General features: G+C 45.3%; 1 long non-coding RNA gene across 2 annotated transcripts in view; it reads left to right on the top strand.

Moving 5' to 3' along the window:
• LOC123385921 overlaps positions 1–14,103 on the top strand; it is a 34,064-nt gene extending 19,961 nt beyond the window's left edge. Inside the window, exons 2-4 of one of the 2 annotated variants that reach the window (XR_006599205.1) lie at positions 5,460–5,549; positions 9,768–9,892; positions 12,620–14,103. This is a non-coding gene — a long non-coding RNA (uncharacterized LOC123385921). Of the gene's footprint in view, positions 1–5,459; positions 5,550–9,767; positions 10,811–12,619 lie in introns of those variants that run through there. The other variant, XR_006599206.1, reaches the window with a different exon arrangement.
• The last annotated feature ends 13,094 nt before the right edge of the window (positions 14,104–27,197 follow it).

Below are 27,197 nucleotides of genomic sequence, written 5' to 3' on the forward strand. Positions count from 1 at the left end.
GTCTGAGCATATACTCCCAATATACATTATAATGGTATGTGGAATATCTTATAAACTAAAAAAAAAAACCCAACATTTTAAAGATGAAATTAAAAAATAAAATAAATTTAATTATAAGACCACTTTTATAGATGAGATAGGAACAGACCTCTGGTCCCCATGGTCCCCAGCTGAATGATGAAATGATCCTTGGAACTTGTAGCTTTAAAAACAAGCAGCCTGCGGGCACCTAGGTGGCTCAGTTGGTTGGCCACCAACCACTGACTTCAGCTCAAGTCATGATCTCACGGTTTGTGAGTTTGAGCCCCGCATCGGGCTCTGTTCTGACAGCTCAGAGCCTGGAGCCTGGTTCGGATTTTGTGTCCCCCTCTCTTCCAGTCCCCTGCTCATGCTCTGTCTCTCTTTCTCTCCCAGGAATAAATAAACTTTAAAAAAAATAAATAAAAATTAAATAAAAATCAAATAAAAACAAACAGCCTAATACCAACCCCTATCCCCAATTTCCCACCAAAACTGAAAGCGGTCTCCTAGAAGGTACAGAAAATGCTCAAGGCTCATAATGCCTGAAGGAGAGCTTATAAAGTGAATCTGGGAAGAATTTCCACCAAATACAGGGCTAATTGAGTAGGAGAGAGGAAAACAAATGGTGATAATCCTGTGTCACCATGGAATAGAGTATCCCTCTTTCCTAGAAAGAAGGCAGAAAGAATCCCCAGCAAACTCCATTTTCTGCAGCAGCCTTAAAATCAGGGAGCATTTCAGAACAGGAGCCTGCCTCTTGGGACTGTCATTTCCCACCCACCCCAAGAACCACATGTTTGTCTTAAGTGCATCCAGAGACTGCAAATCACAGAACAGAGGAGAGCCGGGAGTTTGAGGGCGGGCAAGAGGGAAAGACATGATACAGAGCATTTCGAAGTGCTGAGGACCCAAGGTCACTGCTTTGACAATAAGGAAGAGAGAAGAAATCTTTATAATAGCCCCTGACACAGGTGTGCCTGTCCCACTTATTCCAGCAATTCAATGCATCAAAGCCAGGAGTTGGGAAGGAGGAGAAAAGCCATCTTAGGACAAGAGAGGCATGTGACAGAGTGATAGTCTGGGCCTTTATCCTTCGCTTCAATCAAGCTTTTTATGATTTTAGAGGGTTTTATGTTGGAGTTCAATGTAAGACTTTTTTCCCGAAAAAAGTTTCTGCTGAAAACCATGGTAGTCACTCCTACTGGACATTGGGAATTGGGTCATGAGCTGTCACAGCCACCTGCTGTAGTGCTGAATTCACAGAAGGGGAGTTGGGCAGCACACCTACACAGCTGCCCTGTGGGTAGCTCCCCCTTCGCGCAGAACCAAGTCAAGAAGGAGGAACCTGACAAGGGACAACTAAAACCCTCATGAAGAAGGCAGAAAGAAATAACATCTGAAGAAATACACAGGAAGAATGGGAGAACGGAAACGATGGATAGCAGAACCCAGAAGAACAGTTTTGAAAACTGTTTGGCATATCTGATAAACATAGCTTCCAGTAATAGAGGTAGAAAATCATGAAGAAAAAAGACAAGATGAAAAGGGGTATTAAGAAGTCAGGGAAACTGCTATATTAATGGTAAGATTAAAATCATCGGGATTGGAGGCAATAAAGAACTAAATGCTCAGAAAATTAAATCACTAACATGGAGGAGAAAGTTCAGCAATCTTTATAAAATGCAAAGGACACAGGAAAGGCGATCAAGATTATGAGAAAGGAAATTATCTCCGTGGAGGATAAATAATAGAGACTGATTCCAACAAGTAAGAATCATCGTCAGTACATGTAGAACAAATATAACTGAAACATCGCAGGGATTTAAAAAAATCTTGTGAGGATGTAAATCAAAAACAAAACCATCAGAAAGGAAGGAAATATAGGTATTTATCTGATGTTAGGGGCAAGAACTCTTAACAAAGAACATCAATGATAGCAAATGTATTTATCAGAATATTAATGTACCTGCATATGTACTTTTTAAAAAGATGTTTATTTTGAAACAGAGTGCATACAAGTAGGGGAGGGGCAGAGAGAAAGAGGGAGAGAGCAAATCCCAAGCAGGGTCCGTGTTGGCAGTGCCCCTGGATGTGGGGCTCAATCTTACGAACTGTGAGATCATGACTTGAGTCAAAATCAAGAGTTGGACACTTAACCAACTGAGCCACCCAGACACCCATGTACTTTTTCTTTAAGTTTAAAGAGCATCACAAAATGGGGGAAATTAGAAATTTGGAAAATTATCTATAATAAATATGACAAGGTTAATATACTTAATATATAAAGAGTCTTTAAAAACAAATAAGAAAAACAGTTTCCCCTTCAATAACCAACTTAGGCAAAGATTATAAAAAAGACTCAAATGACTGATAAATATTTGAAAACATAACCTCATTAATCACCAAAGATATGCAAATACAGAGCAGTGTTAACATACAGATGCCTTTCACGTTTGCAGAGTCTTTGGAGGTTATCATACACACACTAGTTGGTTTTTGAAAAACACAATTGGAATTGTACTGGCCTTCTCCCACTTGAGGGACTCTTCTTATCCTTCAGGTTTCAGTTTGACCTTCCCTTCCTCCCAGTTCTCTCTGACCACTCAAGCTAGGTTGTGACCTTTCATTAGTCTCCATTGCACCTTACATTTAGTGGCCTTTATCTCAACCATAGTGTGACTATTTGTGTGTGATTTGTGTATTCAGTATTTGGGACCTCACTGAGACTGTAGGGGTAACTGAAGTTTATATTGAGAATTTATACTGTGCTATGAAATAGTTGAGTGCTTTCATGTGTCTTAGTTCATTTAATCCTCCCAATAACCTTATGATACAGATTCTTGTCGTACTTGTTTTACGGAGGAGAAAGCTGATGACGTTGACAGAGGTTTAATGCCTTGTCTTGCATGGTGGGGCTGGTACCTGCCTCCACTGGCTAACTACTGCTTCTGGTCTGAGAGTTGCAGGCTTCTTTTCTATCCAGATGGATCATCCGGAAGCCAAGCTCTCTCCCTCTAGGAAAGGACTAGGTCTTTCATTTTCTGGCCCTTAGGCAGCACCACAGCACCCCTTTCTGAGGCTACTCCAGCAGATCAAAATTACATTTCAAAGATATAAAGTGGCTTTATTACCAAATACTAAAAATTCACCTTCCTTTCTCTTTCTTTCTTTCTTTCTTTCTTTCTTTCTTTCTTTCTTTCTTTCTTTCTTTCTTTCTTTCTTTCTTTTTTTTGTTTCAGTACGCAAAACTTTATCCATGACAAACAGCTCCACATTTCAGAACGTCACATTCCACCATAAAGATACAAAGCAAACCCAGGACCCTTGAGGAATTCATGATTCAAGTGTCCAAACCTTTCTTGGATCCAAAGGAAAATATCTTTTCACTTCCATATGCTCCTTTGTAAATGTCAAATAGATAGCAGGATAAACAAGGTTTTATGAGGATACAGGACATGTATGAGTTATTACGTCAAGTGGATGGGGGGTTATTGCCCTTTGTTTGCAAGGAGACAGCCATGAGGTCTGGCATGGGGTTATCTGGTGCTAGAGCCTGCAGGTTTGGGGGACAGAGACTGGGGGGGGGCAGCTGGAAGAGAGAGAGGGTTTGCTAATTAACATCTGTGACCAGCAGGGAGCAGGGAAAGAATTGTTGAAGGCATGCTGTTTGGTAGAATGGAGACATTTCTTTCAACCTCTAATCTGCCACAGCCTCCTTAATACGGGATTCGCACAAGAAACAAAGCAGCTCAGGGCACTGGGTTAAGAACCTGATCTTTGGTGTTAGAAGGGTCTGCGTGTGAGTCTGAGTTCTATAGCTTGCCTGTGTGCAAATTTCTTAATCTTATGAGCCCAACTCTCCCGTAAATTTGGGGTCATGAAAGAGTTGTAATCAGAGTTACATGAGATAAATATACAAAATGCTTAGCATAGAGCCTGGCATGTTACAGGCATTCAATATATGTTAAGCATTATTTCATAGCTGCGTCTCGACCTATCAGTCAAAATGACCTTTTCCTTTATATCTTAATTATTTTTCTTTAGACTTTAAACGGTTTTATGGAAACCTTCTACAATGAAGTACATATTCTCCAGGCTTATTAAATAGAATATACTAAATACAGCGAATGCCTTTGCTTTTGTTATACTTGATATACCTCAGTATATACACATAAATAATGTAGGAGTCTATAAAGTTGAAACTGGAAGTCTGCCCAGTCTGCTGCAATTCACTCTTATAGTCTGTGCCCTTCGCAACTTGGAATTTTCCTGAACATTGCATCAAATGGTGTGATGCTGAGATGCTCTCATCTAGAGCTATGACAATGTAGGGAGCATTCTACCCTTATACTAAATGGCCCCAGCCAGCCAACCTCTAGGAGCCCCAGGCCTCCTCCTTAGTCTTTCTACCTCTCCCTTGATGTCAGATGGTGGCCTTCCCTCCTGCTCCTTCCCACGTTAGTTAGGGGTTTCTAATCTCCTTTGTTGAGGAAACAAAACACTAAGTTGATTATAAGAGTGGGCTATTAGGACTGTGATCTCAGATATTTAAGATCCATGATAATATATTTCATTTATTTCTGAACTTATGGTTATAGCATAGAAAAAGGGGTAGCATCTCAGAGAGAAATCCAAAGACCTGATTCCTGGTCCTGGCCCTACCATTTAATACCTGCATGGACCCGGAAAAGTCACTGAACCTTGCTAAGCCTCAGTTGCCCCATCTATAAAATGAGATTCATTAATTAATTCATCAAACTCTTAGTTACTGAGTGCTTCCTGTGCACCAGACATATTCCTAGGTGCTTTGCACATAGCAGTAAGCAAGAAAGATATCCTCAAATTTACATTACAGAAGTAGGGAAAGAGGTGATAAGCAAAATACATTCACCAGTTAATACCCACCATCGGATATCAGTGCTACCAGCAGGTGCCCCGAAGACAATCAGGTGGGGTGATATGGTTAAACGTGACAGGTCTCCTGTCTCCCAGGGTTGCTGGGGCTTCAAATGAGTTGCATCAAAGGATTTTGTAAACGATACTACGTGATATGAAATATAATTCTCAGAAAACAACAAAGTACCCATATATTTGTAATACCAACCACCCAAGATTCTGTGATTCTCAAAGAAAAGGTGTCTCAAAGGAGGGAGGACATCCAGAGGGCCAAAGGTGGAGAAACACTGCTTTCCAGTAAATAAAACAGTTGTCTGTATTTATTTCAATATTTTCCCTAAGTTTTCAAAGTCTCCCAAATAAGTGGCAGGGATAAGAGGATGGGAAGATTTTTTTTCTACATACAAAGGCAATCCTTGCTTATTACTTAGGCTAGACCCTGCCATTAGCACTGGAACGATAGATTGGGGGGGTGAAGCGGTGCTAGACCAAAGCTATGCAGTGTCCTTTGGCAACCCCAAACTCTCAGTGTTTGCTTACAGATCACAGAATATTTTAACGGTAGGAGAGACTCAAAGTGCTCGAACCGCCACCAAGGAAGACCCATGAGACGTGACGATGAAGCAAATCTGGTAATGTGATAAAGACACATTTGTATACCTCGGCTTAGGATGTCCATCATTAGGATTTTCATTATTGCCTCAAACATCCAGTGAGGCTGGTATCTCATACTGTACGGATGAGAAAACTGAGGTCCATGGTGAAAACATCCTCCCCAGTGTGTCGCTGAAGGTATTTCTTGGCTTAGCGGCTGCCTTAGGATTCCCCCAGGAGCTCAGGCCATACTGGGTTTCTTCTCGGGCTTCTAGGCCCTTCGCACTCTGCCCATCCACCTAGGGGTCTTTGCTATTGCCCTCTCTTAGTCCATCCTGCTCTCCCTCCTGGTCTTCTGCCTCCTTCCCCATCTTAAATACAGATTTTCCTGCTCATCTTTCTCTACCGTAGCACTTCCTTTCCTTCCAGGCATGTATGAAGAGAGATCTACATACTTTCGAACACGTGATTTGGTATATTGTTAATCCTCCCCTCATGAAGTCGACGTCTATGCCTGTTCAGTTCACTGCTGTCTTCTCAGCCCTCGGCACGGTGCTTATCAATAATTGTGGAAAAGCGAGTGGAAGGAGGGAAGGCAGGCAGGCTGACGGATCACTTGTCTCTGAAGGGTCAAAGATAAAATTAAAACTGTTTTCCCTGACGTTATATTACGAAAACGTTAAGGCATACAGGCAGTGGAAAGAATTGTGTAGTATGGCTTCAACGAAGGTTGTTAAATTAAGAGCTACCGATTGAAGTTCATGTTCAGGAAAACTGAATTTAAAGTTGGGTCGGCTGGTTGCGGCACACTAGGCGTTGGACCAGCGCTCACTGCCAAGTGCTTTGGGAGTTCTCAGTTACAAAGCACTGGTTCTACACAAGGTGGCCCAGAAGCAGTACCTTGGCCAGAAAGCTGCAGGTACCCACACACAGAACTGAGGCTTCCTCTCAGTTCCTGGTGACACTGGGTGTTGGGGGGACGGAACACATCTGGGCCTGGAGGGTCTAATCGAGACCACACGAGGCTCTGTGGTGCAGGTCGAATTGGTTCTCCTTTCCCACCCAGCTTCTTCTGTGAAATGGGGATTAATATGCCAGGCCTGACCTCCTCATTGCTCACTGAGATGGGATGATGGGAATCAGATGTAGGAAATACAAAGCACAAAGTGCCGTTTAAACGTAAGGGGTTATGGCAGGCGGCAGCACACACAAAGCAACCGGGGATCTGTTTATTTTCCTTCTCGCTAATTTGCGCTGTTAATGAAGAATTCCGGGTTACCTCCCCGCTTCGGTCCTCTGGCAGGACTTTGGCTCCGAGCCGGGCGGCTCCTCCTGGAAACGTAGTTGAACCAAGGGCAAACCTGTAAGGGCCCCTGAGATAGTGCTCACTCCCCGGAAGCAGGATTGCTTTGAATATTTTGCCAAATCTCCTTCCCACTCTTGGAAGAAGATTTGAGCCGCAGGAATACAGAAACAGTTGTGTTCGCCTGCCCTTCCCGTCTCCCCCGGCTGCACGGTTTCTGTCTCACATCTATCCTCCTACTCCTTTTCTTCTCCTCCCACCCAGATCCAAACTTGGAGGGGACCTTTTGCCCTGAATTTCAGCAGGAAACATAACCAGCAACCAGATGTCTGACTTTTTCACCCCCTTGGCAAGGATTAGCCATCTTCCCTGTAAACTTCCGGCCTTTCCTCTCCGTTAGATCTCTCAGCTTCTTCACGCTCCATCTCCTTTAGCTCATACACGGGAACACCCTCCGGAGGAGAAACGAAAGGTGGCCTGCAAACTGCTGCAGCCGTGTTGAGGATTTCATACACCCCGTTCAGTTAGTGGAGGGTCGGGGGATGCCGCGGCAGGTGGGGGTGGGGAGGGTAGCAGTTCAGCCCCTGGGTTCATTTGCTGTCTGGCTAGATTCAGATCCAATACATTCAGACTAGGTGTCCTCAGTCAGAGAAAGAGATCAACAAACTCACAACTTAAAACGGCACCCAAAGGGAAATAAATGCAAAATCTGTTACCATCAGAGTGACCGGGTGTGAAAAAAATAATAGGTAAGGCAGCTTTCTCAGCTTCTGGAATAGTGAGACCCAGATCTTCTCCGACCCACGGCAGAGGACTTTGGAACTGGGAGAGTCCTCAGACGGCCGCTCTTGCCGTTCCTTCCCTTTCCAGGCAGAGAAACCGAGGCTCTGCCCAGGGGGGCAGGACTTACCCCAGGTCCCTTGATTGATGGCACAGGGGGCTTCCCAGCACAAGGGCCCACTCTTGGGTGTCCTTATACCTCCCCTGAGACATCTCTGGAAAAGCAAGGTGGCAGTCCCAGGTCTGGGCTTTGCCTGCCCTGCTGTCTCTGCCTCCTGTCTTTCCGTTCTCCAAACGGTCAGCTGGGTCTCCTTACGGTTCACTCTGATCCGCAAGTCCCAGCCATGCAGCAGCAGCAGCAGCAGCTGGACCAACAATCACATGAAAGGGGAGAAGAGGCAGAAACCTTTTTTTTTTTTTTTTTAAATAAGAGGAAACGTTTTCAAACCAGCGCTCTTGGCTTATCTATAAGGCAATAAGGAACAAGTGATTCCCAAAGAAATGCATGAAAATGGGCGCGTTCTCACAAGAAACTTTTAAAAACGGATTGTAAGGAATTCTCAGTTGCACTCCTCCTGTCCCTCACACTCACTTTCCCCACATTCACCCGTGTCTGCTGGTACAAATCCCCATGCCACCATTGCCGGATGTGTGACTTTGGTCCAGTCACTGTCCCTCTCTGTGCCTTAGTTTCCTCACCTATAAAAGGGGGATATTAGTTCTTATTTGGCGATTATGTGAAGTGAAAGCTATGGCACTTTGCATGCAGTAGGTGGTTATAATAAACGTTTGTTCTCTTCCAATTTTCTTCCTTCTCTGGTGGAAGCCTGTGAACACTTCCCTTAGGGAGTGGGTCCCAGCAGGATAGGAAGGTGCCTTCTTGAAGCTCCACAGCACGTTGCTTCCTCACCCACCAGCGTCTTGGTCCTGCAGTCCCGGCTGCCTCCAAGAAAAAGGATTGGTCTGGGCCTTGAAGGATGTGTTCAATTTGTCTAAGTGGCCAGGGCACCTAGTCCTGGCAGAGCCACTGTGGGAAATGTGTGCCCCTTCTGTCCTGGACCCACAACCAGGGCCTCTACCCCTGATGTTTCTAATTGTTCACTTCACAAAACCTGAATTTTTCTTCTAAAAAAAAAAAAAGAAAGAAAGAAACCAGGGCCCCAACATTAATGTAAATGAATCCCAAGGGGGGCCGTTAGCTTGGACTCAGAACAATGAGTTAATTGAAAGTGGTAATGAGAAAAAGCAGCTGACACTCATAAACCCATGGGCCAATGAGCAGTTCAATTCCTGGGCAGCGGGTGAGAGCCAGGCTTTCTAGCCAACCGAGATGTCAATGGCTTCTGAAAATAATTGCCCAAGGCATGCCGGGCTACGGGCGGGGACAGAGTTTGTCTATAGATCCTGTCACCTGGCTGGGAGCCACCTGTGCTGGCTCCATGCCCAGTGCTTCAAGCCCTGAGAACACCCTGAGCTTTGAAGAAATACCTGAGACCCAAGGACAGACGCTCAACTGGGGTATCATGTGAAAAATCGCCGTCAAGAGACTTGGTTCGCATTCCAGCAAGGAGATGGGGTCTCACACAAAGCATATATCTGGGCCTCGGTTTTCCCACCTGTCAGATGAGCACATTAATACATTTCCCCACAGCCTCTCAGCACTATTTTGTTTGAACATCAAATGAGATGTGTCTGGAATGCTCTATAAAAGAAGACATCTGAGGAGGAAAGCTTACATCAAGCTGAGGGGTCAGATTACCTAGTTAACTCGAGTGAGGCTCAGATAATAAGAATTCATACCTCCTAAGATTGATGAAAGAATTAAATGTTTATTATATATAATGCTAGATAGTATTTGGAGTGGGAGCTGATATATGGTAAGCGCTGAATAAATGTTAACTCTTACTTCTGGTGAGTTATTATCTTCAGGGTGGCCTTGTCTTATAGTGACTAATCCAAGCTTATGGCCAGGAGTCCTACGGAGGGTTCTATTTTGCTTTTTTTTTTTTCAACCATCTCTAGTCACATACATCAAACATCCATTCCTCCCATAGCAGTCCTGTATCTAACAAGGAGGGGCAGGCTGAGTAGACAGAGCAATGGGAAATTTGAAAGACAAAATGATTCACAACACACCTGAGATCTAACTGATTGAAATGCCATTTCTTCCCAGAACCTGACATTCACATTGTACTGTGAGCTCCCTGCATGCCCGTCCACCTGCAGGCCCAAGCAGGGATGTAATGGAATCTTCAGTGAGCCTTGGACCATTTATCTAGACAACTGATGGAGTCCAGGGTACAGGGAACTGAGAAACATGATTGTGTGTGTCTGTGGCGTGGCGTTGGGTGGGGGGAGCTGCAGAAAATCCTGTAAGAAAAAATGATGTGTTCCTTAGATAAGAACGAAGACACAGGCGTCTCCCCAGGTATCTGTCCACCTCCATTCTGCCTCTGGCTGGCTCTCAGACCTTCCCAGAAGTTTGGACCACCTTATTACTCATGTGCAACCTTGAGTGGGACTTTATGGCAGGTGCTGAGTGGTATTGCCCATTCTATGTTGAGCCTGAATCCCTCAGCAAGTGCAGGAACACAATCCATGTAGCTGTATCTTAACATGCCTCTCATTAAAGCCAAGGACAGCCTTAAGGGACAACCAAGTGATTCACACATTGCCACTAAGAGTGAAAATTGGCACAACCTTTTTAGAGCACGTTTTAGCAGTATTTCTCAAAACTAAAGATGCACCTACCTTTGAATGCAGCTTCGAGAATTCTGTCCCACAGAAACGTGCACACACATGCACAGAAGCAAAGGCACAAACCTGTTTACTGCAGCATGCCACTAATAGAAAGGACCGGAAGCAACACAGGTGGCCATCCAAATGTGCAAAGATGAAAAGATGCTCGCTACACCAGGCTTGTAATCACAGGGAAAAGAAGGGAGAGACCATGAAAAATCCGTTTACAGGAGGTGTTGAAAATATTGAGGTGTTTAGTACGTAGACTCCAGTGACATGGAAAGGTTCCAAATATTTAAGTAGAAAAGGTAGTTTGCAAAATATTAAATGTAGTGAGGCCCTTGTTAGTATGTGTACAGAAACAAGATCCAGATGATTAGACCGAACTGCTGACCTAGTTGTTACCTTGACGGGGGTGAGAGAGAGAACAGGACACTTGCACTTTCTGTATTATGTATTTCTGTAACATTTGGCTTCTTCGGGATGAAGATGTATCAAGTTTGAATGTAAAAAAAGTAAACAGTAAAGATGATTAAGAAAATGCGCATAAACAAAACTGAGGGAACGTAAACCGAAGGGGCTGAGCTACAAGCTTGGCCTTCAGGGCATTCAGCTAGGTTGGAGCTCACTTTCAAGGATCCAGAGAGATGGTTTGATGTGGGCTGTTTTGTGGGCTCTTTGGAAGGCAGCGGTCAAGTTTTGCTGGACTTGGAGCACAGGTCCGCTCAAGGATGTGTTCCCCTACTGACAGCAGCAAACGTCTACCAGCTTCAGAGCAGAGGAAGTTGACCTGGCTGCCCAGATGCTCCTGTGGAGCTGGGGCGCTGAGGGACTATGGCCGGAGCCGCCCCCCTCCCCCCCCCCCCCCCCCCCCCGGGAGCAGACCCAGTTCTGAGCCAGCTCAGGGAGAAGGGGCTTCCTCAGGGCCTCTGTCCATCTCGCAGCCTGGGAACTCCACACAGGACTTCCTTTCTTCCCTTCCTCCGGGAGGCCCAGAAAAACTTTCCTGTTTCCCTGTATGACCCTCTAAGTCTTAAAATTTTCATTCCACGTGAGCTGGGCAAGAAAAATCTGGCCGGGCACAGGGGACTATCAGTTCTGGGCGGCAGACAGCTGGGCAGCCTGTATGTGTAATTTCACAGGATCTGCTTATTCTAATCAGTGAGGGGCCCGTTCCCCCAGCAAGACACCACCACCCACTCTAGAACCACAGCTTCCTGGGTGGGAGCAACAGAACACGTGCCTCTACTGACTCTAAAATCAGCAGGACCCATTGAAAAGCTGATGTAGGATGGGAAGTCTTTGGTCCCCTTTTTTGCCTCAACTGAGAGCTTCTGCCATTTTAGTGTTATTCCTGCAGAAAGGCCAGAACCCTCATTTGAGCCTTTTTGACCTTGAGAAGGTTTACAGGGGGTCATGTGAACTACCATTGAATATTTACAAAATCTCCCAATGGAAAAATACATCTGACCCCTTCTGTGGATTTCCAGAGCATTTACTCTAACAGTAATGGGAGAGAGTTACAGAGGAAGAGAAGGAGGGGACAGCTGCTGTGGACCAATGCGAGCCTCCGAGAATACACGGGGGGACATGAACAGGCATGTCTAACTTCATGGAGCTCACAGTCTAGTGAGGGAGAGGAGCTTCAATCAGATAATCACCTTCCTAGTACATGATAGCAAAGGGACATGGCACTCTGAAAAATCCAACAGGTTCCAAGAAAACCTAGAAAGGAACCAGTCTAGGCTGGGCTCAGGGAAGGCTGTCTTAAGGGAAAAAATACTGAGATCTGAGAAGTGAGGTGTGGACAGGAGTGGAGGGGATGGGGAGAGGACACTCTTGTAGACCCTCCACACAGAGGAGAGCTGAGAGTTGGGGGGGGGGCAGCAGGGAAGATGGAGAGAAGTAGTCAGGGATGAAAAGGGGGCAGTGAGGAAGAGAAAAGAAGTGATGGTTTTTATGGACATAGACATGACTACCACCACAACTCCCCCCTACATGCACACACACACACACACACACACACAGCCTCGGAATAGCTTGCTTGGAAACAGATGGAGGCTGAGCTTGCCAAGACCAAAGGATTCCTCCCAGGACTGGATCCCTCTGTTTACTAACTGTCCATTCCTCTGCTGAGAAAGGAAGAACTGATTTGAGTCAAGGACTGTTAATTAAGGAATAATGAAATGAAGACAGAGAGGATCTAAAACGAGCAGGATAAAAGTGTACACTTGACTGTCTAATTTCAATTGTTGTCTTTTTTTTTTTTTTTTTTTTACTGGGCAGGAATCTAAAATGTCAGACCATCTGGTTCAACACCGTGCCCTCCTTGTCCGGACTCCTGGACCTTCTTCCTTCCTCAGGAAACCTAGGCCGTTGCCCGCAGGCTCAGACTCCCGGGCCACTTCCTTCTTGAACCCAAAGAGCTCCCAACCCAAAGCATGGAGACTTCTGTCCGTGCCAGGGAAGTGGCCGACGACACTCCCTCCCGACCTCCAGCTGCCTCTGTGCCACACACAGTCCTCCTCACACCCATCTCACGAATCCCAACCTCCTCTCCCCTCACCCTCCTTCCTGGCCTGATGCTTCACTCTGTTTTATTTTCTCTGTCCCAGATCAAACTCAAAGGCCCTTCTGACCAGACTCCCGAGGTTGGAAGCTGGGAGTAAATGGAGGCCAAAGGGAAGGACTGTCTCAAGATCCTGGGCTCTCCACTACCCACACACACTGTTCCCCCTTTCTCTTCCCCTCTTCCTCTGTTACCAAGCTCCCATCAGAACTGAGGTCTGAAGGGCCCCCTGGGGCAAGCAGGGGTGCTGTGAGGATCTGAAAATGCCCTCTTGGAACTAGAATCGTGGAACTCTTTGGCTTGAGGAGAAGCACAGGGCAGAAGTCCTGTCCCGCAGGGTAGAAAGCACCTCACTTGTGAGTTCTGCTTCAAAGGAGCAAGTATCTCCCACGGAGATCCACCTTCCAACCCCGCAGGAAGTTTCCCACTCTGTCACATTCATTCATGGATTCAGTGAGCCACTGTGTGCCACCTCTCCTTGGAAGGGTTCTGAGATGATCAGGCAGGAGTGAGACCACGGTCATCTGGATTTCTGGAAGATGAGGTAAAGTGTAAAGAATTGTCTTTATCCAGACAAGAGGTTCTAAGCTTCTTAGAGATGCCAAACCCTTAGAATAAGCAAAAGGGCCTCTCCCCAGAAAAATTTACACATGAAAAGTGCCCGAAGCTCTGTAAACAGCCCCAGGGCTCCACCCTGCAAAGGACCTGGAGAGAGCCTGGGCTTCAGTGAGCTAGCACCGAGTCCACAGGCAGGGCACCCAAGCCCCGCTCCAGTGTGCCAGAGGGCACAAGGGACCCTGGCCTCATCCTAGGTCCAGTTCCTAGGACCTGGCTGCGAAGAAAAAGCAAGTGAATGAACACCTCATTTTGCTCTTTTTGGGATATACATAGGGTCCCTCCTCTCTACTGTCAAGGAAAGTAGGGCTCCTGAGCAAGAATTGTCCAGATCCCGAGGTGAGCAAAATGCTATGCCCAGTGCTTTCATCAGGGTAATGTCTACTGAATTCACCCTGTGGTCTTGAGATAATCTGCTGCCTCCTGGCTGGCTAGCCAGATGCAGGGCCTTTCTTCCTAGGTCACTGCAGAGGAGAGGACCCCTACACGCATGCGCGCGCACACACACACACACACACACACACACACACACACACAGGCCAGCAGAAGAGAAGACGCCTACACAGACACACACACACACACACACACACACACAGGCCAAGAAAAGAGAGGACGCCTACACAGACACACACACACACATACACACACACGTGCGCACACAGGCCAGGACACCTGTCTGTAGAGTGAAGACTTATCTGGGCTCCAACCTTAGCTGGAACACTGGCCTGGGAAAAAATAAAGTCTCCACAATTAAACAAATGAACACAATCAATGTCTTATAAGATGATGAGAGCAAAGTCTGCAGGAGCCCTGGTTTAGCCTAAGACTTCTCTACCCATTTAAAACATTTCTAATGAGCCCGTCCAACTCAAGAGAATAAGAAATGGGACTGTTTTCCCTCTTAATTTGGGGTGTCCCAGATTTCTCCCTTAAGGTAATCAGGGAAAAATAAAATTACATTACATATGTTTTGCTCTAGAATTCAGTTAGCAAACATTTTAATGTGGGCCTACCATGTAGCACTATGTACCATCCACCACAGCAAAGAACTTGATAGATGTGTCCCTACCACTTCCCTACATCAGAGATAAATCCTGGGGGGACGAGTCTTCCCGCAGATACTCCATACAGGATATCGTGTCACCTAGGACTCATGGAAGTATCCCCCCCCCCGGTCCCCTCCTTCCCCAGGAGGAAGTGTCATTTCCCACATCCTGCAAGGCTGGGGGATAGCATGTGGACTCAGTCTTCTGTGGAGCCTGTTTGCCCCAGACACGCCTTCCCAGCTCCTCTGACTTTCCAGTCACTCCTGCCCTTCCCTTTCCGGCAGCAGTTAGGCAGCTGGGTGACCCTGGTCCCTCCAGGCACAGGGCCACAGCGCAACGGGAAAGCCAGCTGGGATGGGACTGAGGCGGCCAAGGTCCTGGGCCGGCCCTGGATGAAGGTCACAGGTGACACCGTGATAGTGCTGCTGAAATGCTGGCAGAGAGCTTGTCCTTTGAGTAACCCCCTCTTCCTCTGCACCCCTTCGTCTTCCCTGCCACCACCAGCCTTCCTCCTCACTAGGGAGGCAACTGCTTGAGGCCCGGCTCTGACACATGATGCTGTTAGGATAATGCCAAACACTAGCCATGGCCTACCAAGCCCTGGGTTGTCCTGTCCACCTCTCCAGGCCCGTCTGTGTTTACTTTCTCTGTCCAGCACTGGTCTTCCCGCCCTGGGGCCTTCACACTTGCTATTTCCTCCACTGCCTTGAAGGCTTTCCCCACCCTCAGCCCCACCCAAACTTCACCTTCGCTCAACTGACTCCTGCTCATCCTCAGATAGAAGCTTAAGCACCTCTGTCAGGGCAGCGGTCCCTGCCCCCTGGGTCTGTACGCTTACTGGCCCGTCATCCTTTTTCTGCAGTGCGGTCACTTGTCCCTCCTACTAGGTTCTCTCAGTGGCGTGGGCAAGGACTGGGTCTGTTTCTGCTCAGCCTTGTGTCTGGCATCTGTCACGGAGCCTGCACAGAGCAGACCATTAGTAGAAGTATGACAAATGCTTGGATGGATAAACGAATCAATGAATGCCTTGCGTGGGGGATGCTACTGTACTGAGCAGATCTCCTGGCCCTCACTTTGTATGCTGGGCTGGGAGCGGCAGAGCCCAGAAAGCACAGGGGGTCTGCCATGCCCACAGCAAACTTGTCAGGAAAGTGACCCGAGCCACGTCATTCCTGGAGAAATGGGTTTGACTTGTGCCGTGTGGTTTGAAAGGAAGCAGCCCCTACAGCTCTGGACTCACAGTCCCCGAGATGAGTACTGACGTCCCTGCCAAATTGCAAATGAGCTGCCGTGAGAGGAGCCAATACGTTGTGAGGAGGCTCGGTATGAAATCTATCCAGTAGAACTCATTTCGGGCGGTGGCAAACTTGGAAGTCTCTCTTGAGAAGTTGAACCACCAGGAATTCCGGGCAAGTGAGAAAAGAGGAGGAGGGTCACTCTAGGGTTGGCTGAGTCCCCAATCACGCCCCGAGTATTGTTCTAGAAGCCTGCTGGACAACTCCTTCTTGGTAGCCCTGGGAACAGAATGACTTCCCAGCCAACAAAAGCATGTTTTTACCACCCCACCTTGCCAGATATCCTTGCAATAGGCGTCCTCTGCCATTAGGTAGCTCATGTTCATCTGTTTCTTCCAATTTCAGAGAGGAAGAAGAGCCCAAGTGTGAGAATGAGGAATGGGTTTGTCGCTGTGTTTTTGTTCTCATTGTGTGTTGTGCTAAAAAAAAAAAAAAAAAAAGAGAGACCTTTTTGGTTCCTCCTTAAGGCTGCAGAGTCCCTAAAGGTAGCTGCTAGAAACCACTCGGCACACACACACAAAAATGCCCCATGTGGCTGTGGGACTTTAGTTGTCTCTGGCCTCCTAGCAGCTCCAGGTGAAGACCTAGCCTGTTGGTGAATCGGTAGTCACTTGGAGCCCCAGGCGCTAACTCCTTTACGAACCAATGCAGGCATGGCTGCTTGGCTGTCTGCGTGCCTTTATTTACTCCAGTTCGGTTTTGGCTCTGCCCACGTCGCAAACACAACAAAGGCGAGCCAGGCCTGAGTAGATCTCTTTCCATGAGGTTGTTTATAGACCTCCAAAATAATTTCCCATCATGTGCTGATGAGGTGAGCGGAGAAAGGAAAAAAGCTGTGCAGTTTAAAAAGTTGACCTCAGCCGAAAGAGGATCTCTTTTGCGTTGTTGGTGGGAATACAAGCTGGTGCAGCCACTCTGGAAAACAGTGTGGAGGTTCCTCAAAAAACTAAAAATGGAACTACCCTATGACCCAGCAATTGCACTACTAGGCATTTATCCACAGGATACAGGTGTGCTGTTTCGAAGGGACACATGCACCCCCATGTTTATAGCAGCACTATCCACAATGGCCAAAGTTTGGAAAGAGCCCAAACATCCATCGATGGGTGAATGGATAAAGAAGATGTGGTATATCTATACAATGGAGTATTACTCGACAATCAAAAAGAATGGAATCTTGCCATTTGCTACTACATGGGTGGAACTAGAGGGTATTATGCTAAGTGAAATTAGAGAAAGACAAAAATCATATGACTTCACTCATATGAGGACTTTAAGAGACAAAACAGATGAACATAAGGGAAGGGAAACAGAAATAATATAAAAACAGGGAGGGGGACAAAACAGAAGAGATTCATAATTATGGAGAACAAACTGAGGGTTACTGGAGGCGGTGTGGGAGGGGGGACGGGCTAAATGGGTAAGGGGCACTACTCCTGGAATCTACTCCTGAAATCATTGTTGCACTGTATGCCAACTAATTTGGATGTAAATTTTAAAAAATAAAAAATAAAACAAGTTAAAAAAAAAAGTTGACCTCAGCCAATGCTGATCAAAAGAAGAAAGGGGATGTTTGGGGATCATCTTAATTACGCAGACTCGAGATAGAGGATTTACGTCTGTCTTCCTGACTTGACTACCTTCCACGTGAGCAGAGGCCCTGCCTGATTTGCATTGTAAGGCATTCCCAGTGTCTAGCCCAAGGCCTGACACAGAGCAAGCACTCGATAAATGTGTGTTGAGTGAATAAATGAATCCGATTCCAGTCACAAAGCCAGAGATCGGAATAGAGATCTGACTGAAGAAACAGATGGGGGCAGAGTTTCAAGGAAAGAGGTGGGTGTTCTTTTCCACTGACATGTGTCTCTTTAGCCCTGATCTTCGTGAATGAATGGAGGAATGTAAAGTGTGAACGGATAAATAGGATAATAAATAAATAATGTCTCCTTATCATTCTTGTGCCGGGCTGACAGTAGAGACTCACCCAGCCATCATAAGACAGTCAAACAAATATTTTAACCTGTATAAGGTTCTTTCCCGTGGTCCTGAAAACCAGTGGGAGTCCCCAGATGGCTTTTGTTACCACCTCAGAGACATCTCAGCCAGAAGCCCACTGGAGGTCAGACCTCATATAAATTCTCATTTCTGACAGCAGTCTGGCTGGAGGTTCCTCCCACACCGTCTGTGACACATTTGACGCGGGGGACTTTGTTGACTTCTTCGTTTTTGAAATGTTTGAACTCTGGTTTCTAGTGTATAGTGTGATAGTGCTGTTTCAGGAACAGGTTTGTGGAAGCAACACAGATAAGAACAGCACCCCTGGTGGGTCTCTGCTGGGGGAATGGTATACCACATGACTTGAGCAGCCAGGGTCGACTTAGAGGAACTTACCTGATTTGATTCATCAGTTCAAATCACCTTTAATGTGGCACCTTAATAATGCCATCATATTGTAAACGATACATCCACAGAGGCATTAGTCATTACACAAATAGAATTAATAGGTTTCACTACACTTCAAGATCAACATGTTGGAACAGTAACTCCATTCATCCAGGGCCTTTTGAGCTTGCTCAGGGTCCTTACCTGACTGTTAGAATAAATATAAAGTTTTATGGCCTGCTTGTTCTGTGTGACTTCACCATCACCAAATCACACGCATTCAGTTCAGTTCAGAAATGCCAACCGTACGCACTGAAACATTCGTTCACTCATTCGTTCTCTTACTAACTACTGTTTTTCCAGCTCAGTTTGCCTAGTATTGTGGTTCCCCGACTGTTATCATAGGATTCAAAGGAACCATTTTGTTGGGGTGCAGACGTTTAGAATATCTCAGTGAGAGTGAGTCAAGAGAGAAGGCAGTGTGCATAGTTGGTTAGAGCAGGAGGTTGGGCATCAGATCAGACTTACTGGATTTGAATTCTAGTTCCATCACCCACTGTTTGTATACACTCAGGAGCCTATTTCACTTCTCTGGAGTCTCCACTTCCTTATCTGTCAAATGCCCTTGAAACCCCTCACCCCTCACCATCTCTGCCTAGCGTATCTCTTGTCCTTCTGGTGCTCCTCCCATGGTGCCATGCATCCAAGAAAGATCCTTGAGGTCCAGGCAGGCTGGGTCAGGAAAGTTGGGACAGGCTGCACAAGGGGACATTCCTACGGACGTTCTGCAAGAGCAAAGGTGTATTGATGGAGTGTGATGGCGGGTTGGGAGCAGGAAGGAACAGCGAAGAGGCCAGTTCAATGACAGGGGAAAGGAGGGCCGTATCGGGGTTGGTGTGAGAAGATGGAAGAGACTGGGGATAGAAAACAGAGAATGTGAGATTTTACAGGATGCACAAAGTGAGGAATGGACCCAGTGCACAGAATATTTCAATCAGATTCTGTGATAGCCTCCCATGATTAGCGAAGCAGTTGCAAACACCAGTTCTTAAAAAAAAGACACCCTCCAAGGTTAGAAACATTTCTGGGTGTTCTACAGCCCAAGCAGGCTGTAGAAATACATGCATTCACAGCATCCAGATCCTTAAAAGCTTGTGCCTTAGTTTCTCCATTTAAAAAAAAAGATCATTTGTTTTATATGGCACCTCCATTGTGAGGTTACTGTGACATTTAATGAAAAAATGTAAAGCACATTGCTCTGTACTTAGGACAAAGTACACACTTGATCAATAATAGCTTTATTATACACATGGAAAGGTGTCTGGCAAGATGTCTTATCAACTTATTTATCACGGCTATCTCTCTTTGTGTGATTTCAAGTAACTTTTACTCTGTTTTTTGCCTCTGCTCTGTAATTTGAATTTTTCCAATAAACCTGCATTATTTTTATAAAATTGTAAGGCTACTTTTAAAAAAAATCATATTTAGGAATGAAGCATCTCAGGAAATACAGTCTCAAGGGATGTAGCTCTTCCTGTAACAACCTTTCCAATGAATGTACTGCATAGTTTAACCCTTTAGTGCTAAACACACCTTTTCCGAAAAGGTGTTTCACATTTGCATAATCAAATGGTCTCTTACCTGTGAGAGCTTTTTATAAAACAAAGGGCTCCTCAAAGATATAAAGAGTCCCCTCTCCTGAGTATATTTTGGCTGACACCTTTGAAATGACAATTTTGATTTTCTAGTTTCTGACTCTTTCATCAAGTGTTCAAGGATCTTGAAGACAGAAAACACATGAACATCCCCCAGGAGACTGTGAGCTTCAACAGTGAAGTCACCTTGGTAGCCCAGTACTTGGCACACTGGCAAGCACATGGTAGGTATCACACAAATATTTAAGTTGAATGAATAAGAGAATGAACAAATGTTACATCTAAGGGCTGCATTTCTGCTTGGGAGACAAGGGGAGTCACACCCTATTCCATATTGAAATTTGATTAAGAACTTTAAAAAATTAAATGGAAACAAAAGTGATTTTTACTAAAACCAAAAGTGAAGCAGAACATTCAATGGCTCTGTATGGAGGGCCTATAGCAGTCCCGGCACCGATCTAAGTATTGAGGATTTTGCTGTGAAGAGGAGCTTAACTCCAGCGGGGAATATAGACTTTGATCTGGATGGTCTGAAAGTATATAATGGGGGGAACCAATCTTGACAGGGTAGAGGGGTTGAGTGGGGCAGAGGTGGCAGGGAAGGCTTTGATAAGAAATTGACCTTTAGGGGGTGCCTGGGTGGCTCAGTCGGTTAAGCATCCGACTTCGGCTCAGGTCATGATCTCACGGTCCGTGGGTTCGAGCCCCGCGTCGGGCTCTGTGCTGACAGCTCAGAGCCTGGAGCCTGCTTCAGATTCTGTGTCTCCCTCTCTCTCTGACCCTCCCCCGTTCATGCTCTGTCTCTCTCTGTCTAAAAAATAAATAAAACATTTAAAAAAAAAAAAGAAATTGACCTTTAGGCTGAGACCCAAGGTTGATGAGAAGGAGTGAGACAGATGAGGCGTGGTTGGCAAAGCATTTCTGAACTTTCCAAGGTGAAGAGCGATGGCTTCCTGCTTGCAGAGGGAGCCATATGTACAAAGCCCTAAGTTGGGGAACAGCTTGTGGCATGTGAGGAACACAAATGAGGCCAGTGTGTGCAAGGCATGTGCAAGAATATTGGCGATGGCGGGGACCATATTGATCAGGGCAGGGTAGAGAGCTTGAATTTTATCCTAGTTGCAATGGGAAGACTTTGAAGACCTTGAAGAGCTTTAATTCCACAGGGATCATAATCTGATTTACATTTTCACCATGTAATAGCTGTTGGGTGGTCAAGGGACTGGAGCAAGGCTGGGTGGGAGCAGAAGAGAGTCCAGAGAGAAATGGTAGCGACTGGACCTGACTGTCTGTAGATAGTAGACACAGAGAGACATGGAGAGGTTTTAGATCTGGTTTGAAGGTAGGAATGATACGACTTTATACTGAATTGGAAGTGGGAGGCGATCCTATTTAACCCTGACTATTTCATCAACACGGCAGCCATTGTCCTTCCTCATCCAGGTACCCACTCTGTCCCCCATTTATGATTTTAATTTTCTACCAGGTACTTTTTACCAGATGACATGCTAAATTGTACTTTTGATTTAAAAAAAAAAATACCTGTTTATTCTATTAAGGCTGGGATTTTTGTCTATGTTGTTTAATGTCTTTTCCCTGGTGCCCAAAATACACTTGATATGTAGTACGTGGTCCGTAAATATTTGTCATATTGTTGAATGAGAGAGGTAATAAATGAACAAATAAATGAGGATGAGAAGTAGGGGTAAGTGAAGAATGCTTTAGCTGGCTATTGCTGCATAAGAAACAAACCCAGAATCTCAGTGGTGATCAAGAGCAAACACTAACTTTTCACTCTTGGGTCCCTGAATCATCATGGATGGCTGTGTATCAGGATGCAGGTCTGGCAAGGTAGGCTCTGGGCTACGGTTTGGGATCAGCTCTTGTGTATGTGTATTTTCATCATCCTTGGACCGACGGCTACCTGGGGCCTATTTTTCCGATGGTAGATGGAAAAAGTGCCGAATGCCAAGTCAAACTGTCAAGCACATCTAAAGATTATGTTCATGTCATATCTACTGGCCAAAATCAACATGAAAGGCACAAAGAAGCAAGTATACTCCACGTTCTCTAGAGAAAGTTAGTGCAAAGTTTTGTGGGAAAAGGTGCAGGTATATAATTCCACAACAGGGAAGGGGTGAAGATTTAGGACAATAATCGAATCTACTACAGAAGGCTGCCTGATATTAGCAACTGTGTAAATGGAGTTGCCATTTATTGATGTGGGGGAGATAGGAGTAGGACCAGACTGGGAAGGAAGGATGACAAATATCAGGAGTTCAAATGTGTACCTGATAAATCCAGTGAGACTGCCAAGGGCAGAAGTTACAAGCAGTACAAGCCTACCCAGCTAAACAAAAGCAGAATATATAGGCTAATGTAATGGGAAGTCAAAGAAAGATCTTTAGAGCTTCAGGCATAGCCAGATCAAGGGATTTTTGTCATGGTTTCTCCTCTGTATTTCAGCTGTGCTTCACTCTTTGGGATTCATCGCCAAGTGAATTCCCTCTACTTGGTGGTTAGATGGCCTCTGGCAGCCTCAGACTCAGCCTTAGCTTAGCAGCAACAGTAAGGAAGATTTCTCTCTCCCAACATCCATACATCAGTCTGAGAGCTAATACGTGTTACTTTGCTTGGGTCATATGTCCACCTATGAACCATTCATGATGGACTGACTAGTGGGAAACTAGGATAACCCTCCTAGGTCGTATGCCCATCTCTGGGGTGGGGAGTTTGGGACCATGCTTAATATCGAAGAGGAATGGTATCACAAAGGAAGCAGGAGAAAGGGGTTTGGGGAGTATGGCAGGCAGACAAAATCCACAATTACTGCAGTGCAGTAGAGACATTAGAAGGGAGTTCAACGGTCTGGAGTTCATTAGCCAAGTCCAAGATGGAAACAGAAATTTGGGAATAGTCTGCAAAAGAGAGTACCATAGGCTTGAGGGTGAATGAGATCACCTACCATGGTGAGAAGAGAAGAGGGTCTACTGTTGGGTAAGATGAAGGCACATTTTATGTAACAAATGAATTTAGGACTGTTTTAGAGGTTGCTGGTGTATCTGTGAAAATACATGCCTTCCATTGCAATACTGTTCTAAGTGCCTATGGAGTTTCTATTTATTGAATCTTCATAATAATTCTATTAACTTGATACTACTGCAATTCCCATTAGGGAATTACAGACGAGGAGACTAAGGCACAGATTGGTTCAGGAACCTGTGCAGAGTCACATAGGGAGTAAGGGAGACAGCTGGTGTTCAAACCCGGAAGTGTGGCTTCAGAGTTCTCCTGACGAAGATTTTACGCAGTTAAAAGGCATTGGAGGGAATGTGAATTTCTGTCTCCTTTCCGTCCCTGCAATTTCATAGCATTCCCAGATTTTCACCTGCTGCTCTGCATTTGTGGCAGAATGCACGTGTGGTTTAGCTCATCTGAGACTATGTCTCTGAGGATGAAAATTGAGAACGTAGAACTGTGGCGTTCCATCGAGTTAACTTGGAGGGCGTTTGCCGTCAGGAGGAACAGATGCTGTTTAAGTCAGGAAGAAATGAGTGTTCCCTCCAAGCCCTGCTTTAGAAAGCCTCTTTGTTTTACGACGCTGGGTGCAAGCAACCCTTTTAATTTTGTGTTTTGGATTCCAGCCATAGGAGGCCTTCTTTAATGTAGCAGATGGCTGGAGACAGGCAAGCCAGGTTCCTACACTCTGCATCAAGCGGTCTTCCCTAGAGAGGAATCTCCCAATTATGTTGCTCTGAAAAAGAGAAGAGAAGAGAACTTAAAATGGACACATTAAATTTGCACCGCACGTAAAGTCACCGGTGCTTTAAGCATCTGCAAGCATTTGGGGATCAGGCAAGCTTCTGAGAAGCTGATGAAAACTATGGACTTTTTCGGCAGAAAATGTGTAGGTAGGGATATACACAAAAATGTGCATATTCATTCCAGGGGATGGGGGAGTCACAGAGTTTCTCACATCCGGTCCCTGAAGCTTCAAGGGGTCTATGACCTGGAGATTCCTGGGCTTTCCGTGAGGCAGTTGTCATTTTTTTTTTTATTTTACTTTTCTTTTTTTCAGTATATGAAGACCCTCAACATCTGAGTTGTGAAAATAAAGGGTCTGTGGACTATTAAGGAATCATTTCACCACAGAACACTCAAATTTTACTGGAAAAAAGTCCTTTTTAAAAAATATTGATTTATTTTGAGAGCGAGAGAAAGAGCACGAGCACAAACAGGGGAGGGACACACACACACACACACACACACACACAGAGGGAGAGAGAGAGAGAGAGAGAGAGAATTTCAAGCAGGATCCCTTCTCAACACAGAGACAGATGTGGGGCTTGATCTCAAGACTGTGGATCATGACCTGAGCCGAAATCAAGAGCTAGTTGCTTAACTGACTGAGCCACCCTGGCACCCCTGGAAAAAATCCTTTCAAATGTTGAATAAAATCACTTTAGTGTATTCTCTGGTTCACACAGAACCTTAGCTCTGTAACGTGAAGTTTATTTGGGAAACTTTGTGTGATGATTTTTTTCTCTCTCGGAATTTTGCACACTGTTTCTTCGAGATCTCATGCTTCTCGGCACTTTTCTCCACTTAGCTCTGCCTCCTGCACCGTTTCCAGTATGAAGGCTTGGGGGTGGGGCTAGTCTGTCCGTTGAAGAACATACAGAACTTGGAGAGGAAGCTTTATCATTTCCAGGACACTGTCCAGAGGAGTCACTCAAACTCAGGCATTTCTTCCTCTGAGGTCCACTTGCCATGACTGTCGGAGGAAGTGAGTGTCTCGGAGGTGGCTATGAGGTGGGACCCTTCGCATCTCTGTGGTCACTCACTGATCCTTTTATGCCGAGTGACTCCTCGAAACACCATCACGTTCTTCCAATTCTAGTGGGTGTGCGTTGGGCATTTAGGGAGAATCTTCTGAGCTGTAGCAAAGCATGGAAATGACATATTTATTAAGGATATTGGCACCAAAATCAGTTGGCCTCAATTACCCTTCAGTTAAAAATTAAAAATAGGGAAACACTGAATTAATGATTCCAGTTCTTCATGTTCCATATGTGGTCCCCTATTTCCTGAAAATTACTTCCTTTTTGGTTCTGGAAAATTCAAGGTGGGAGTAGGTCATGAACTAAACATTCTGGCTGATCCTTTTCACCTAATGAATAATTAAAGCAATTATTTTTATTTATTTATTAGAAAAATTCAAGCAAAGGGCCCATTTTCTCCCTAAACATCAACCCCAATTAAAGAAAACCTATCTGGGGCTTAAAACAATACATACAGCCGCGCCTGGGTAGCTCAGTCGGTTATGCATCAGAGTCTTGGCTTAGGTCATCGTCTCACGGTTTGTGAGTTGAAGCCCCTGTCAGGCTCTGTGCTGATAGAGTGGAGACTGCTTGGAATTCTCTCTCCCTCTGTCTCTCTCTCTCTCTGACTCTACCTAACTCGTGTGCTCTCTCTTTCTCTCTCAAAGTAAATAAATAGATAAACTTTAAAACATGAAAAAAAATAATGTATGTAGCGACATTTTGGACGGGATAACTCTTGGTAGAAGGAGGCTGTCCTGTATATCACAGAGAAATTAGCAGCTTCCCTGGCCTCTACCCTGTAGATGCCATTAGCACCACCCTCCTGTATGTGACAGTCATGGTTGTTTTCAAATATTGTCAAATATTCCCCTGGGATGGGACCGTCGCCTCTGGTTGAGAAGCACTGGCCTAAATTATCCACAAATAGCTTTCTCTGCAAGTATAGTAAGATTGAAGTTTGAAGCTGCTTTTATCTGCTCTCATGGGGGAATGCTAAATCAGTTTATCTATTGTGATGCCCCATTGAGACTACGTCTATTTGTTCAGATCATCCCATTCTACATTTGTTTTTAGAATCCATTTGATAGTTAAAAACAGGAACTTCCTTATTCCATTCCTATGGCTCTGGTGTGCCTGTTCATTCCCCGTTTGATAATCTTTTCAACTATCTAGATATTTAGCGATCTGTCTGATTTTCTATACCCTTTGAGCCTAGGTAATTTCTCAGTCCTTTGAGAGGCATTTTTGTGCTGTTCAAGTTTCCATTCCTTCTTTTTTTTTTTTTTAATTTTTTTTAACATTTATTTATTTTTGAGACAGAGAGAGACAGAGCATGAACGGCGGAGGGGCAGAGAGAGAGGGAGGCACAGAATTGGAAGCAGGCTCCAGGCTCTGAGCCATCAGCCCAGAGCCTGACGCGGGGCTCGAACTTGCAGACCGCGAGATCATGACCTGAGCTGAAGTCGGACACTTAACCCACTGAGCCACCCAGGCGCCCCATCCATTCCTTCTTCTATGGTATCATCTCTTCCCACTTCAGACCTAAGCTGAGCTCACATAGCAACTTGGAGAGGTTGGAGTCTGGTTGCTGTGATCAGTAGGTGTGTACATGGTTCAGGAAACACAACTGTTGGCTTTAAGATTACAAATGTGAGCATTAAAAGGAATCCTGCAATCACAAATTGTTCCTTATATAATGTGCAGTGACTGTAAGATGGCCAACAGTTTGGGGGAGGATTTTACTAGCTGTTTGAAGTGAGGAATGGCTCTAGTGTACAAAATGTTTAAACCAAATTGTTATGTCTTACAATGTTCAACAAAACACTCTGCAAACATCAGTTCTGAGGGAAAAAAAAGGCACCCTCCAAGGCAGGGTTATAGGCACTTCTGGGAGTTGTAAAGCCATGCAGGCTCCAGAAATATGTGCCTTCCAAGGGCTGGAAAGTTCTGAATTGCCAACAAATAATCAGTGAGTGTGACAAAGAGTTAAAGTACACAGACGTTACTTTCACAAAATTTATGGTGTAGTAAAGAGGTTTAAGATGTAGACCCGAGACTGCAAACCAATGGTCAATAGGACTAAATCAGGACCATGGATTTGTTTTGCTTGGCTTGGAGAGAATTGGCCTCCAGCGTGTCTAAGAAAGGGAGAAGAAGTGAGAAAGAATGAGAGAAGTGGCTAAGCTTTTAGATAACAGAGATTTTTTTTTTTTTGCATTAAAATCCAGATTTCCAACTGTTTTTGAAAAATCCGACGATCTGCCAACACTGGCCCTTATTCTGTTTCCCTACAGTGGTGGTCGGCTGGAGTGGAACAGCAGCTGTCCCTTTGATCAGAACAGGCACTCTCTGGGTCCCCACCCTGGCCCACTACACTTCCTCACCAGGCCTCTGTCCCATTCGAGATTGGCCACCCCTTATGCAGAGACTTCGGCAACATTTACTTTGTCTTCTCACCGTGGAAACAAACTGCTGGGGC

This window comes from Felis catus, chromosome A1 (genome assembly GCF_018350175.1).
Source record: "Felis catus isolate Fca126 chromosome A1, F.catus_Fca126_mat1.0, whole genome shotgun sequence".
Taxonomy (NCBI): Eukaryota; Metazoa; Chordata; class Mammalia; order Carnivora; family Felidae; genus Felis; species Felis catus.